This window comes from Peromyscus leucopus, chromosome 4, assembly GCF_004664715.2.
Source record: "Peromyscus leucopus breed LL Stock chromosome 4, UCI_PerLeu_2.1, whole genome shotgun sequence".
Classification (NCBI taxonomy): Eukaryota; Metazoa; Chordata; class Mammalia; order Rodentia; family Cricetidae; genus Peromyscus; species Peromyscus leucopus.
In genome coordinates this window covers 59,068,905-59,086,404 of record NC_051066.1, presented here as the reverse complement: position 1 = coordinate 59,086,404, position 17,500 = coordinate 59,068,905, and positions in this window count along the sequence as shown.

Below are 17,500 nucleotides of genomic sequence, written 5' to 3'. Positions count from 1 at the left end.
CTCAAAGACTGGCAACATTCTGCTCTTGCAGGAGTCCACATTTCCAGGATTCAACTGCAGAACAATGAACTCCCCATGATATTGTCTAAAACAATAGAGCATCTGCTGCCTATTAGAAGAAATTAACAGACAACTATCACAATAGAGACCTGCCAGCTTTACCAATACAGGAAGATTCAGGGAAGAGGAAATTGAAGAGACCCAAATGAAGCTACTTGCTGGTGATTGGAAAGATTATGCATAATCCAAGACTGCACTCAATAAAGAATATTAAAATAAAAAGGGGGGCTAATTTCACAAATATTGTCCAGCCAACTCATTAAATAACAAACACACACCCAAGGAATTCAAGGAAAGTAGGTTAAGGTGCAATGAGTACTCATTTTAGAGTTTCTTACCCACAATATCTAGTTCTTGTCATTAAGTTATGAGCCATAAAAAGAAACAAAAAAGAAAATCAGCACTCTGAAAACGTTTAACAAATACACAGTCTTTCCAAATGACAAATGAGATATAGAATCAAATCTTTTAAACAGTCACTATAAAATAAATAAATAATGAGTGAATGAAAAATAGATAGACAGACAGATGGATAGATAGATAAGGATAAAATAACTCAAAGAAGGTGGACTTTTGGTGGTACTGACATGACATATTAACGAGAAAAAAAAACAAGTCTAAGTTGGTAATGTAAGTGTGACCTTTGTACACTAACTGGTAGCACCCATTGATGTTTACTATTTAGCAATCATCATGTAACAAACAGCATAAATACCTGCTGAATTGAAACTGCTTCTTCAGATGACAGTTTTGTCTCTGGTTGCATGGTTTTCCAGCATCATGGAAATTAAATGTCCTCTGCTAGGCTTTTTCATTAACTTGTCAACAATTTGGGAGCTGGCTGGTACTGAGTGACCTAAGATGCCTTCAGTCATGTTTGGCAGATTCCTGGATGGCTAGCATATGAAGCATGTTGACTCTCTTCCATTTGGCCACTTTTACCCACTGGGCTAGCTCTGAATGTTTACCTGGTGATTTCCAGTTTCAGAGAACAGTGAGAAAAGCCAAGATTAACTATGCAAGCATCTGTCTCATAAAAGTTGGTAATATCTCATAAATCAAGCAATCTTAAAAAGGTAAATTTGCTTACAAATGATTTTAATATTTTTTATTCAGAGTATGTTCTGCCAGAAACAGCATGGACATTGCTTTTCTGCTTGTTAGAAACAGAATATTAGCTTCCAACAAAATATAGTAAGTTAGAGCCTCTGATGTAACAAGATATGATGGTTGTTTTTAATGATACAAGGTAGAAGCAGTTGAACAGGGAACTTCAATCAAGGGCTTGACTTATGAAGTTGGGCTGAGAACCTCTGTATGAGATTCTCTAAGTTGACTGAACTGACATGGAAGGACCTACCTCAAATTTGGGTAACAACTTCTGATAAGAGCCCAGATAACAACAGACACAGGATTTAAGTTACACTTTTTTAAAATTGAAATTCCCCATCCCCTAATACTTCCCAGATCCTCTTCACTTCCCCTCCCACCCAAATCCACACCCTTTCTTTTTCTCTCATTAGAAAATAAAGAGGCATCAGTAATAATAATAATAATAATAATAATAATAATAATAATAATAAAAACAAACCAGACTTCCTTGGTCTTCTCTGTCCTTGATGAGTTAATTTGCCCTGCTTTTGCCTCTGATTCTTTCCAAGGAGACTGAGAACATGCAGCTTTTCAGAGTCACTCCAGGCCTTTGGATTGGGACTGTTGGTACAATCTGAATTATAGACTGAGTAACTACGGGGTTGTAAGATAACTCTTGTTTGACTAATCTGACTACTGATACACCCGGCCTGAAGGATAGAACCATTACTAATTATGCTTAGGTTGTTTTGACCATATTCCTTAAACTGATACAATGAATCCTTTTAAAGTAGATATTGATGGATACATATAATATAAATTATATTATAAATTGATGGATACATATAATAGATATAAATTAGTTCTATCACTTCTATTCCTCTATATAACTCTACTATATATTATTTTAAGAACCACTGAGTTTGAGATGTTCTATTTAAGTAGAAGTTCTTTTCATTTAAAGTATTTTGACTTACAGTTAATATTGAAACAGAAAGAGTTATAATCATTTGTCTTAGGACAGCTTTAAATATGTATCACAAAAGAGACAAGTGTAAAAGCATGGAATTTTACAGCATAATTATTAATAATCTAAATTTTAATATATGGTTTTAATTAAAACTGTGTCTAACATTCAGCTAATTCAGTATGATTGGATAGCTGACCAATAAAAAATATCTTATCAGAAAACAAACCACAGCTATTTTACTGTATTATAAATTATAAAGCATCAATTAAGTTGTCATCAAGTTAAACACGTGACTAAGGAATTTCCTCTCTATTAATTTTCACACACACACACACACACACACAACAGAGAGAGAGAGAGAGAGAGAGAGAGAGAGAGAGAGAGAGAGAGAGAGAGAGAGAGAGAGAGAGAGTCGAGAGAGTTGAGAGAGTCAAGAGAGAGAGATTTTTCTAAAGGGATTTCTCATTAAGGCTGCCATAAATCATTTCATTATGTATTCAATTCCTTCCTCTCTAGATCAATTTCCAAATTATAGTTCTCACTCTTCAGTTTCCGAATGACTCCATGTGTAGAAGCATAGTTATGGACACTTACCCTTGCAGAATTTATAAGCAGTAACCCGATTTCTTTTGTGGGTGCTAAAATCACAGCACTTTGTACACTATAACTAAAAATCAAATAATTCCCTAAATTAATTCATTCCTATTTGTTTTCCTTGGTATTTTCTATGACCACTGCCCTTTTCTTCCTCACTAGAAAAGCTGTATGCCTTCAATACACCAATCACAATAGCCCTGTTTTCTATTGTAGAATTGTGTCAGAACCTGTTTCTGAATTCTTAGCAATGTAGGAGAAGGCTGTTTAAATATATGTTAATGCAGCTAGCATTATCTTATCTATTGCCTTCATCATCTAAAACAATATGTGTAAAAATGAGGAGAGCATACATATCATTATACAATGCAAAAACTCAAGGCATTGCTGATACTGAAGTGCTTCCTGAATCAATTAAAATTCAACAATCTGATTTTTTTCATGATCTGGTTATAGCCTATTTTTATAATCGCGTGTTTTCTAATTTTTCAGTTGCATTTGAGATATCTCACTCTTTGAGTTGAACTTGCTTTTCTTCCTTTAACTCTCCCTCTCTTCCCCACTAAGTGTTTCTTTTTACCCATGCATTTGGCCTTCTTACCTTTCCCAGATCTAGTTTTGTTTAGTAGTAGCACAGAGAAGCATCTTAACTAGAAGTTGTACACTCCTCGCCAGGCTACCGGTATCAGCTTCAGTGTAATGATGAAAGTAACTTTCTGCGTAAAAATAGCATCACGTCTTCCTTCCTACTGCTTTGTTTTAAACCTTGTATCAGATATTAAAAGTCTCTTAAACTATGCCAACCCTAGATACTAGATATCTTTGTTTATGTGTGTGTGCGTGTGGGGGGGGGTGTTTTTGTGTGTGTTTTCAATTTTTTAGACTTCAGTTCTGTATTAATTAGTTCTCATAACTGTAAACAAACACATGACAGAAACAACTCACAAGGGGAGAAGATTTATTTTACTTATACTTTTATTAGATTCGTATGGCAACTTAGTCTCGTGTACTTGAATATAATATGATACTAACCTGAAAATGTCGAGGAGAGGTATTACAGGTCATGTGGGATAGGAAGCAAAGCTTACAGGATCTCATGATCTCAGGAGAGGAGCTCACAGGTACAGCCAGAGACATGCTTTACTAACTTCTAGGTGACTCTTAATCAGGAGTATTTGACAATTTCTTGTGGCCTTCCATTGGCACCTACCTCAGATGCACTTACCCACACAGACACAGACATCAACACAGACACACAGAGAAAGATATAAACAGACGGACACACACAATACTAAAAAAACATATATTTTCTTTGACAAACTAGTTTATCAATTTAAAATAAATGTTTTTCATTGCAATTGTGACAGACTGGTTGTGGATTATATATTTTCTGGAATGTAACATAAATGATCTCTGGTTTGACTTGCAACATTGCATTCAAATCTGGAATGCCATGGCCTCAACCATAGCTTTCTTTAAGTATCTTTTAGCATTCTGTCTGATCTAGGCTACAATCAGAAACTTCCATTATATTGTGCGTACAGCAACTCAGAACTTTTCTAGCCCATATCCCTAAAACCTTCCATATTTCTTTCTCAAACCAGTTCCAATGGCCTAAGAACCAGAAGTCAGTTTTTTTTGTGATAACAATGGCCACATTTCTGATATCAGCTTTCTGCATTAGTTAATTTTACACATCTGTGATAATATTATTTACAGAACATTCATTGCTTTCAGTTTGTGCTCACTTGGTCATGTGACACATGCTGAGTCAGTATATGATGCCCTCAGGAATATTAAAATAACCAAATGTGTCATGTATATTTCAGGGTTTTATATCTAGGACTCAGTGTTCATAGTTTGCGTTGTAAAATGTTCATTATAGAACAACCACATTTATGTATAGTAAGAATAAAAACAAAGGAAAAAGAGACTGAAGATTTACTCATAAATTTTCTTCATAATTTATTGGCTTGATGTTTCAGGCTAATTATTTCATTAAATTAAAACTTCTTGAAGGCTCAAGTTTGAGGAAGAATCTAATTTTTCAAAGGAATAGCATTTGAAAGTTTTGATGACTCCGCAATTCTAGTATATTTTATCTCCTTATAGGACGACCTTTCCAGCGAGTGAAAAAAAGATGATATAATGTAGAAATTAGAGTTATATTGCAAGTGCACTGCAGCTGCCATAGCCAGAAGATGTGAGCACTTTCATTATGGACTAATGCCAGGATCGCACACCATACATTACAAATGATGTCCACTTTCATTTCCCCTTTCCATTGGCATTCATGTGCTCTTCCATTGTCTATGATTCACAAAATCTAACTTTTTCTGTCAAGACATTTTTGGAAAATGCAAATACTATTTTAAGAATGATTTCACAGTCATCTTTTCAAGTTGACCTTTTTACAAACCACTTAGTACATTATATACTTTAATAAAGTAGACTTTGAAAAAAATCTTAAATATGTTATCAGTAAAGAAATAGATACAACAATGCAATATTTAAAGTGTCTTTAAAATAAAAACCTGAAACTCATTACTAAATGAATCAAAATGTCTGAAACAGTCAGCAAAGTCATGGAAGTGTTCAAAATATGTTTCTGGTTTTCTTGGCAAATTGAATATTTTCCTGGTAAATTATATAAATGGCTCTCATAGGAGTTTGCATGCTTGCTATTAATACAATTAAGAAAAAGAACAACCATTGCCAATTTACTAAAAAAGGCACAAGAAATAAAGGCAAATTTAAATTATTTTATTTATTTCTGATGTGTGTGGGTATTTAGTCTTCATATATGTCTGTGTAACACAATAAATTTTTGGTGTCCATGAGACCAAAAAGAGGGCATTAGATCTCCTGAGACTGAAGTTACAAATGATTGTGAGCCTCCATATATGTGCCAAGAACTGAATCCAGGTCTTCTGGAAGAGCAGCCAGTGCTCTTAATCCTTGAGTCATCTCTCTAGGCCCTAAAATCAGTATTTGGGAGAATCATTCTGGACAATTTTTAAAAGAATGAACAAAATAATTGATACATTTAAAATGAATTACATAGCATTATTTTACTGAAGCCTAATATAGTAATTTACTTCAAGCCAGTTATTGATATAAAAACCTAAGCATGGTGATTTTTAAAGAAATAGATACATACTATGATAGTTAGCTTTAGTTGCTAATTCAACACAGCCTAGAATTACCTGGGAAGAGTGTATCAATCAAAGAATTTATCAATACAAGAATGTGGTCGTGTGTGTGAGATATTGTCTTAACTAAGTTAATTAATGTGGGAAGACCTAACCCATGGTTTTTCAGTACCATTCTCTAGACAAAGGATGTTGAACTGTGGATGAGTGGAAACATTAAGTTGAGTAGAAGGGAACATGAGGTTTGCCTGCATTCAGTTCTCAGATTATGACTGTAGAGGTGATAGCACTAGCTGTTCCCAGGACTTATCCCTTTGACTTCTCTACAGCGACAAATAATAAACTGGAATTGTGAGCTAAAACATACCTTTCTCATTAGCTTGCCTTTTGCCCAGCTATTTTACTACAGCAACAGAAATTAAATTAAAACAAATTCAAAGAGAGACTTTCCCATATCTCAAATCTAAAATCTGTACACTATTCCTTGGAGCTGTTCCATGTTACAGGAGATTACCACCAAATGAAGACTACAGGTACAAGTTTAAAGTTATCTAGTAGGCAGAAATTTATTTATAATATGTCCTACAGTTTTTTCCAAATTTGTGCGTCATAAAGTCTCTCTGTGCATCTTTTCTTTTCTACTTCGGTTCAAAATTTGTATGCTTTTAAAATACTTCAGGTAATTTTAAAACACTCCATCAGGCCTGTCTTCATGGCCTCACTTGATGTAGATGGGATGACATCCTCCTCTATGACAGCAGCAGAGTTGAGAGTGTGAGCATTCTGTAGATGCAGCACTTGGTGAAGTATATAATCTGCTCCTTTGTAGTTATTATTCCTGGGCAGTTTTGCCCTGATGAAATGATCCAACTAATTTATGAATAGGCAGTTTGCCACTCTGACAGATGGCTCCAACTGCAGCCCAGAGACCATACATAGGCCAGAAGTGCCTGCACTGACAGGATTTTCAGACAGGAAAAAAAAAATGTCTGTCAGCCTCTTCTTAAGATGTGTCATCCCTAATCTCTGTTTATTGGAATGTGTTCTAATATGTTTTTCTCATTGCCATAGGAAGGTTGTAAATGTAAGTATTTTAATTAATAATTAAGAGTTGTTTTTCCTGATTCAATTACATTTTATTATCAAAATATTACATACTGGAACTTAGAGTGTTAATGTAACTTAGTGGTTGCCATTTATACTACTGTGGCAAAGTTGAGCATGTCACTAATATGATCAGCTTTACTGACTTAAAAATATAATTTTAGTAATTATTGTTTTGTTAAAATCTGTACTTAATAGGTACAAAAAAACTAAAATCATGTTATTATTATTACTCCTGACAGTATGAATCTTAGAACTCAGTTTTTTTCCTTATTGAGACACAGACTGTAATAATTAAAAAAAAAAACAATAGTATTATATCTTCTGATATCAACTTTCATCTCAACCTAAAGAAAATCTACTACTGACTGTTACTATTATCAATCAGTAATTTCTGTAATTCAATTAATTAAATATCTAACCATTACTGACAGTTATGGCCTTGCTTTTTATGTTGATTTGATATAAAAGAGACATTTTTCTAAAAGTATCTGCTATAATGATTGGCATGTAAATGATATTGGATGAAAATCCTAGTTTCATTATTGATTTATATATATATATATATATATATTGATATATATATATTGATATATTGATATATTGATATATATATATCAATTACTTCTATTTTCTTATAATAAACTTTATCGGTGATAATTTGCCTCATGACTTTGAGATATGTGAGTTATGCCATGGAATTTAACATGGTTTTATTAAACATTGAAAGGATATCAAATACTAAACTTTTAGCACTTTTACACACCGAGCCCTCTCCCTGACTCTAGAGTCTTTATTCTGGATTCGTCCTGATAAAGTACTATTTTCTAAAAAAAAAATTCTGGAAATGTAATTTTATTAATGTTTCAATTATATTTGCAAGAAGTTAAATATAAAAAAAGAAATATAGTCTTAACAATCTTAGTAAAAATTCTATCATTGCCATATTTAAACAAAGAAAATCTATAAATCTGACATGTAGACCATGATAAACACTGATGGACTGCCTATCTCCAGGGAAGACATGATACTTCAGGAATAACAAAAGTCATGAGTGAGTGAGTGAGTGTGTGTGTGTACATACTCTCCTACAGTTAAGAAGCTGTCATATTCTCGTAAGTCTATTGTTGAATGGAGAAAGTCGGACACGTTTTCTCAATGTGAAGACTAGTATTTACCATGTAATTTAAGGAAGTGTATTCTTTTTTGTTAACTTTTTTGATAACTTCATATTTGAGCACTACATCTTCATCATTCTTACCCCTCCCTCTCCCCACCAACTCCTTCAGTCACATGTACAAATTCATAACTTTTAAAATTATTATTGTTACATATTTATGCATACACACACACACACACACACACACACACACACACACACACACACACACACACACATACATATTACCAAATGAGTCCATTTGACCTAGCTTGTGTTTCCATGTGTCATGCTAACCATTTGAGATTAGACAACCTATGTGGAAGCTAGTCCCTGGAAAAGACTTTTCAGACTGATTCTGTCTTAACAGTCATTGACTTTTAGCTTTTGATTAATTCATTCCTTTCTTCCACAATGTCATACATGTCTATAGTAAAATAACACTAACCTCTACCCTATTTTATCTGTCCTCAGTCAATCCTATCTATTCCCTACAAATTCCTTTTTTCACATTCATGCCTTTTTGTTTTGTTTGCAAAGTGTTGAGTTCAACTTTCCATCAGAGCATAGTGGGCTTACCAGTCAATACCCAAGAGAACACAATAACTCCATTTAGGCCAGAAACCATCAGTAAGTAGACAATACTTGAGCAGAGAGGAATGGGCCCTGGTTGCCCCTCCCCAACTCATGACTAATTAATTACTGGTAGAGTCTTATTCAGACCCTAGGGCCGCCATCTTTGCTACTGTGGGATCAAGATTGCAATGGACGTGTCACTCCCAGAAGAACACGTTCTATAGCCATGCTCCCCATCTTCTGGTGCTTACATCCTTTATCTGCCCTTTGCAGTGATGTTCCTTGAGCCTTAGAAAGTGTGGTATACAGGTTGCTTAGGGCTCAGTTCTTGATCACTGCTTATTTTTATTACCTAGAGCATCCCTGAGTCTCTGTGCTTACCAGTGTTCATTACAGAAAGAAGTTTCTCTGATTAAGGGCAAGAAGAGTATGTATCTATGGGTATAGACATAAAACCTTAGGAAGGAGTTTGGGGCCATATTGTTTTAACCACACAGGAGTACTAAATTCTCCTAAAGGGCTTAAGACCTCCTCAGTCTTTGATTTTTTTTTTTAATTTGGCTTACAGTACTAGGCAAGAATGTCCTTCTTGGAGTGGTCCTCTAATGCAGTAAGATAACACTGGGTACTCACATAACAGTTGTGCTACAATGGCACCACGAAAATGTCTGCTGACAGGTTGATATTGCAGTTCATGGGGTTCACAGCTGCTTAAGCATTCATGCATTCTTTTTTCTCCCAGAAGCTTAAGTGGCACCATCCAGGAGTACAGAAGTTGGTCTATAAAAAGGAAGCTTCTAGCTGCATTCCAGCTTGATTTCACTACGTCTTGAAACTAAAGTGTGTGGTGATTTAAGCAATATGGCCTTATCAGCTCTTCAGTGGACAAAAAAGAATTACAAAACCTGTATTATTTGGGAGTCCTATGGGGCTCCCTAACCTACACCTGACACTGGGAGTTTTGTTTAATAATCATTGAGTTTTAGTAAAAACATTATTCAGACAGGGAAAGTATCTCTATTATAACTGTTTAGATAAAAATTTTTAACTGGCTTACAACTTAGTAGGTTTCTATATGGGTTTTCATGTAACTTTTTTTTTCATGTAGCTCTCTTGTCTTCTCCATCTCCTTTCCTCCATTCCTGCTCTAAACCTCCATTTCCAGCATTCCCCATCTCTACTTTCACATCACTCAGGTTATTTATTCTCTTAAGTCATTCCTACATCACAGTAGTCCATTGCCACTTTCTTGGCTCCAAAGGCTATTATTCCAGGTTAAACACAATTTAAAGATTTGAAAATTGGGTCCATATTTTATCAAAAGTATTTGTGACATTTTTCTTTCTGGGTTGAATAAAAATATATTTTTTTTTTCTTCACATTTTCATTATCATCCATCAGTTGGTGAGCAACTAGTCTGGTTCCATTGCCCAGCTATTTACAGTAGATGAGCAATTAACATGCCTAAGAATGTATCTTTGTAATAGGATATGGAATCTTCGGGTATATTTGCAAGAGTGGTACAGCTCGGTCACATGGTAGTTCTGTTGCTAATTTTTTGACAAAGTTCTGGGCTGCTTTTCAAAGTGGCTTCATTAGTTTACTCAGACACCAGCAATGAATAATGGTTCCCCTTTCCTTTGGTACACACATACCAGCATTGACTTCTTGACAATAATAACCATGCTGATTGGAATGAGATCAAATCTTAAAGTAGCTTTAATCTTCACTTCCTTCATGTCTAAGAATGTTGAACATTTTTAATATGTTTTCTAGGCATTTGTATTCCTTCTTTATAGAATTCCCTGTTCAGCTCCATAGTCCAGGTTTAACTGGGTTGTGTTTTTTTTTTTTTTCATTATTTATTTATTTTTTTTTTTACCACTGGATGTTTGTAGATTCTGCACACCAACATTCTGTCAGATGAATAGCTGGCAATTATTTTAATTCTGTGAAATATATCCTACCTTTACAAGATTTTTTTTTTTCTGTAAAGAAGGTATATAGGGCTGGGTGGTGGTGGTGGTGGTGGTGGTGGTGGGTGGTGGTGGTGGTGGTGGTGGTGGTGTGGTGGTGGTGGTGGTGGTGGTGGTGGTGCACACCTTTATTCCCAGCAATCAGGAGGCAGAGGCAGGCAGATCTCTGTGAGTTTGAGACCAGCCTGAGCTCCAGGAAAGGTGCAAAACTACACAGAAAAATCCTGTCTCAAAAAAACAAAACAAAACAAACAGACAAACAAAAAAGGTGTATAGTTTCATGAGAGCCCATTTGTTAGTTTTTGTCTTACTTTCTGTGCTAGTAGAATCCAATTCAGAAAGTCCTTATGCCTGTATGCTGAAGTGACTTTCTTACAGTATCAAGTCTTATGTTGAGGTCTTTGATGCATCTGTCAGTTTTGTTTGGCATAAAAAGATAAGTATCTAGTTTCTTTTTCTTAGATATTGGTGTTATGTTCTTCCAGGCCTAATTTGCTATATGTACCATCATTTTGCTATGTGCATTTTTGGCATATATAGTCAAAATTAGGTAGAGTTGTGTTGATTTAAAATTGCATCCTCTAGTCTATTCCATTGATCTATGTGTCTGTTTCTCCCTGTTCCCTCAATATTATGGTGTTTTATATTACTGTGGCTCTGCAGTATAACTTGAAATCAGATATGGGGATACCTCCCACCTTATTCATTCTGTTTTGGATTGTTTTGGCTATCCTTAGTTTTTTTTTTTTTTTTTTTTTTATGGTCCCATATAAACTTTAAGATTGCCTTTTGTATGTCTGTGAAAATTGGCCTTGGTATTTTTATTAGGGTTGCATTAAATCTACAGATTGCTTTTGGTAAAATGGATGTATTCACAATATTAAATTTCGGACCCACGAGAATGGGAGGTCTTTCCATTTTTGATGTCTTCCTCAGTTTATTTCTTCGATGTCTTAAGTTTTGACTATAGAGGACTTTCATTTCCTTGGTAAGATTTATTCACAGGTGTTTTTTCCTTCATTTTGTGGCTATTGTGAGCACTTTTTTGTTATTTTGTTTCCCATTAGTATACAGGATGGCAACTGGTTTTTGTGAGCTAATTTTATCTCCCGTTGCTATGACACTGCTGGAATAAAGGCTTCAAATTCTCTGGTGCTTCCTGGGGGTTTACAAAAACAATTGAGTTGCTTGTGGGCTTTCCTTGGTGCTTGTTCCCTTGTTCTTTGTGTAGTCTCCCTTTGTTGTTGCTCCTGAAGTTTTTTTTTTTTTTTTTTTTTTTTTTTTTTGCTCATTCGCTCTCTTCCAGGTCTGCAACTGTAACTCACCAGTCTTAACTGGCTTTGTGTCTGTATTGACTAGGTCTTTCTTCCAATGCTGAGGTGACCCCTCGGTCTCACACTTGAGACATTCTCACTAGCTTGCCTTTCCTGCAGCAGAAGACCATCCTAATTGTCTAAGTCAGGACTGTCTCCTGTGCCTCTCAAAGGGATACAGGACTCTTTGGGTTTTGTTTGTGCACTTGTTTTCCTGTTTTCTTACCAGCTGCACAGTCTTCACCTATGATCTGAAGGGGACGGATTTCTCTACCACTTCCCTGGTAGTCTGAAAATGTCTGTCCATAGGGTGTTGAAGTGAGGTGAAAAGGTTTGATGGAAGAGGCTGAATGACTTTCCCACAACGGAAGGAACTGCAAGTTCACAAACTTGCTTTATAACTGAAACCTTCTCCAGGCTCTAACCTTACTTTTGTGTCTCCTTTGAGAGAGAGAGTACGTTGTCATATGTCTGGGGAATACCTGTCAGTGAAAGCAAATAAGCAAATGACCTCCCTGGAAGATAAACACATTCTCAAGTCAATAAGGAAAGGTGATATAGTAGGAAGGTAAGCAAAGCCATGGAATTTCCTCCCTTGCGGGGGGAATATATATATACAAAATGCATATATGTTGTTACTCAATATTATTATTTGGGGTAAAAGAAAAATTCTAACCACAGTGGAGATTATAACACAGACCTCTCAAAATGATTACACCCCAAAGTATACAGTGTACTTTAAATCTTACCTCCCAAAGAGAAACTAAATGATATTCAAAGTGCATGTATGCGTTTTTAAAACTCCTTAAAATTTCAGAAAAAAAAAAAACAGTTAAGGAAAAGACATTGAAAAACTAAATATGCATTAATTATACTTCTTGGAATGAAAAAAAAAGTAAGGACATAATTTTTGGAATACTTTCTGAAATTAAAGGTTTAAATTTACATATTGAAATGGCATTTTTGCTGTGAAAAGTCATCCAGAAAATGAAAAATTGAGAGATTCAAGCAGTAGAGTGCATTTCTAAGAGAATCATAAAAATCATAAATATGAGATTACTTCCCAGAACATAGAGACTGATTCTGATCTTCTTTTAGAGACCAATTATCTCCCAGAATTAATGGAGTGGTAGTTACTGGAGGAAAAAATAAATTTTTGCTTGAGGATTTTATGTGTTTTATCCAGAAAAAAAAATAAATGTTCTTAAAAGCATAGAAAGCATGATAATGTAGTCTAATTAAAGTTTTTTTTCTTTAAATAACATTCTCACATACTGCTGGAGAAACTGAAATTTGCCACAAGTAGAAATAATATACTGTTACCTGCACCTAACAATGGCGTATTCCTCTTGACCTTGACTGGTTCTTAGAAATAAATCCTAGTGTCTATTCCAGTACATTGTAAAGCAAAAGTGAACTTGTCATAGTTTATGTATCAGAAAATATCAGCACAACTGGAGTCATGCTAAATTGCCAGGCTAGTAAGTTTGCATTTTATGCAATGAGAAACCAGCTGCTGAATGCAGCCATGCTGGCATGGGAAGACAGAGGAGAGCCCAGGGAAGGGCAGAACTAACCATGATACTCACAGGCTCTGAGTCCTTCTCCTGAGTTAATTTTGTTCTGGGTTTTGTATAAGTTGACTGGGTGATCCTTTCCCCATTTATCTTTACCTCCGTAACTGCATAGCCCTGGTTCTTTCTTACCATCGCCTTGGTTTTAGTCATGCCATTCGAACTTTAAGAAATTCATTGTTAATTAGGAGTTCTTAATCTTTAAAATTGTATCATTATTCCATGTGGTCTATTATCTTTACATGAGCAATCTAATTAAGAAGCAAACAATTTTGAGTGCATTAATATTAATATTTTTTTAAATTCTTTGTCCTATTGTGTAATGTTCTAGAACATAAGGCTTTTTAAGATGCATACTACATCATAACAAAAATAGCTCTAATTTTTAATGTGTGAAATTGTGTAGATACAATCTTGTTCATTTATCTTTTTCCCTGAAATTAACTTTCACATATGAAACGTTACTATTTTTTGTTATCTCTGAAGAAGCAACATACATCTGGTAAAACCAAAAAATCCAAAAAAGAATCATGCACAGTTAGAAATAAACATATTCAAGTGATGATGTATACACAAATATTTTAAGCCTTATTTTTATTGTTATTCATTTAAATTAAAACAGAATTACATTACTTAACCCTTCCCTTTCTGGCCTCTTTCAGCTATGTATATGTGTATGGGTATGTACACATGAGTGCTGGTGTCCTTGGGGCCATTTAAGCTGGACTTACAGGCAGATGTGAGCCATCCAATGTGGGTATTGGGAGTGGAATTCTGATCCTCTGCAAGAGTAGCAAGCACTCATGATGGCTCAGTCATTTCTCCAGTCCCTAACTACTAAACTATGCATTTTTCAAAGCATTTTTATTCCCTCCCTCCCCCCTCTCTTCCTCCATTCCTCTCTATTCCCTCACTTCCTCCCTCCCTCCCTCCCTCTGCATGTGCACATATGTTGAGATTCCCCTGTAGATGTCAGAGGACAACATGTAGGAGTCAATTCTTTCCTTCCATCATATGGGTCCCAGGGATTGAAATCAGGGAGTCAGGTTTGATGGTGGACTTCTTTACGTGCTATGCCATCTTGCCAGCCCCCTAAGATTATATATTTTAATAGACAACTTAAAGGAAAATGTGTTTTCTATATTGTTGCTTATGTATAAAGTATGCAAATGACATACTCTCCACAGACACAGAAAAAGTTACAATGAGGTTGGTAGAGAATAGAGGGCTAAGAGTGGGTGAGAAGATTAAATTATAAATAGAGTTTATTAAAATCATATACCATGAGAACATATTCCAATAAAAATGCTGAGGCAATATTTTTGATTCTATTAAAATATATTATATAATTTCTTTCCATTCTGTTCCCTTCTTTATAATCCTCCTATGCACCTCTAAACCATCTAAAATTTGTGCTCTCCTTTTCTTTATTATTGTCACATACATGTGCAATAATAGATAGTAGTGATTCCCCCATAGAGGAACCTGTAATTTATTGGTTATCTGATACAAAGTGGCCAGCTAAAATCTTTAAATGAAATAAGCTCAAGGGGGTTTTGAAATTTGAGTTCAGTTTTGAAACATTTGTGGTTGCATATTTCCATAACATAAACTGTTTCATGTAAAGTATATTAGATCAAGATTAATCATAATCTCAGCCTTAGGAAGCACTCTCAATTGGAATACCCTAGCCTTAGACCAAGAACTTGTGATTTTGTAACAACATGTATTCTTATGAGGAGATATCCTGCATGGGGAGGGGTCAGTCTTCTCTCCACAAGTGTCTTGCTACTCTAGCCACTCTTCCTAAGACCCAATGGTAATGACTGCTTTATGACTTATTAACGAAAGGAATTTCCCTTCAATACAATTACAAGTAAGTCAATCATCCTCCTCTGAAAATTTTGTTGTTGTTGTTTTTGTTTTTCCTGATATGTTAGACTTACTTTGTAAAAGTTTTGTTTTACTTCATTTTCATAACTGAAAACTCTACAAAGCAAAGCAATCATTAGAAACCAAGATTGAGACATGTTTCTGGGCAGATACATCATTTATTTCATTTCCAACCCCTTTATTTAGACAGGCATTCCCAATCACACTAGTTCCAGAAAGACTACATAAGAAAATATGATTAAGAAATAGGGCACTGGTTTTAGGATTTTTGAGGGGAAGGTGTTGTTGTCTTTTACAGTCAATTAGAAATTCTACTTGTTCAAGAAAAAAAATCTCAATGTGAATTCCACTTTGGATTAAGAAAGTTGAGCTATTTAATGGCTTAATTCAAACAGTGACATAACAGTGTTGAAGGGCAAGCAAGAGCATAATAATGCATTAACATATGGTTTGACCGACAGAAAAACACGTTTTTACATTTTCTAGTTAATTTTACTGTAATTAATGCTTGCTTCTTTTGTGTTGCATTTGGTTCCTTTAGTTCCTTCAACCATGTCACTCAAATTCTTCTATTCAAAACTTCATCAAGAACACAAAAAGATTGATTACTACCAGTGCGTAATCAGCATCTTCCTGTCTGACTGTGACTCCTGACGACATAATTTAGAGGTTTTTTTTTTTTTTAAATCTTTAGACCAATTACCCATTGTTTAGGTAATTAAACTCTTAGTAGCTGCTAAACAGCATAGGCACTATGCAGATGCAATTTAGATGCTAAATATGGTGTCATAAGCTCCTTTATCATACCCGTAAAAGTACCACTGTCATTAATAGCAATCCGCTTATGTATTTGTCCTAATGACTTCACAAAGTTCTCTGGGAAAAGCAAATGCCTCTAAATGGTAAAGGGGTCAACTTGTGTGGGGGTCAGTGAATAAGAAGGTCAACTGATCGGTGTTCCAACAATTGTAACAAGTGATGTGTCGTAATCTCAAGAATAAGAAAAAGGCTCCCCCATTTCAGTAAAAATATTTCCTATTTTATGTGTACTTCAACGTTCTTAAAATTGGTTTCTTAAGTTATATTAGTCATTGGCTAGAATTTTAATCAACTGTCAGCTATCCTATTTATTCTCATATTTATGACAGCTGAGAGTTTTAGTACCAACAGAGTAGAAAGAAGAACAGAAACTTCCAAAGAGTTAAAGACTGTCAACATTTTCATACAGATTAGGTATTAAATGCACAGAATTGTAAAACTGATACTAAAGTTGCTTAGCTCCCTACTTATGTAAAATGAGCACAGGGAGTAAAGGTGTTGGAGGGAAATCTGCAGTTGCCTTTCTTGGGAAAAGTTGTCTTTCTAACTTTTGCTTTCTTCTTTTTTCATTATAGTCTAGGCAAGGTGTTTTCCAACTATTTAAATATTCTGCAGCATATAGAATATTCAGTCAGGGAAGTTACATAAATTAATTTGTTCTGATAAAATTTTATTAGGATTAATGATGAATGGCTGGATTTAGCCATATTCTAGTTTGACATCTTATAATAAAGATTATTTGAAGTATAAAAAACACTCAAAATATTGTAAATATTACCTGTCATTGGTTTTAGTAATTAGTAGTAATTTTAAATAATATATATATATATAATATATATACATATTATGTACATAGTATACATAATATGCATAATATTTATTACACACTTTAAAATGCACATTTATTAGTATAGGAGTCCATATAGTAATTTCACAAATAGAATATATTAGGTTAATCAATGTAACACGAATCTTAAGTGGTCTTATTAATAAAATCAAACCCGGAGCCAGGCATTGGGGTGAATGTTGAAAGATCAGAAAAACAGAACAAACCACATCCAACCTTACCTTGCTAATTTCTCAGCTGACTTTGTTTTCTCAAACTGGAAGCCTCTGTGTCTTCATCCAAATGGATCTCAGCTGAACTACTGCTCAAAAGCCTAAAAGCTTAAAAAGCCTAAATGTCCCTAGTTCCTGGTCTTCATGCCTTATATACCT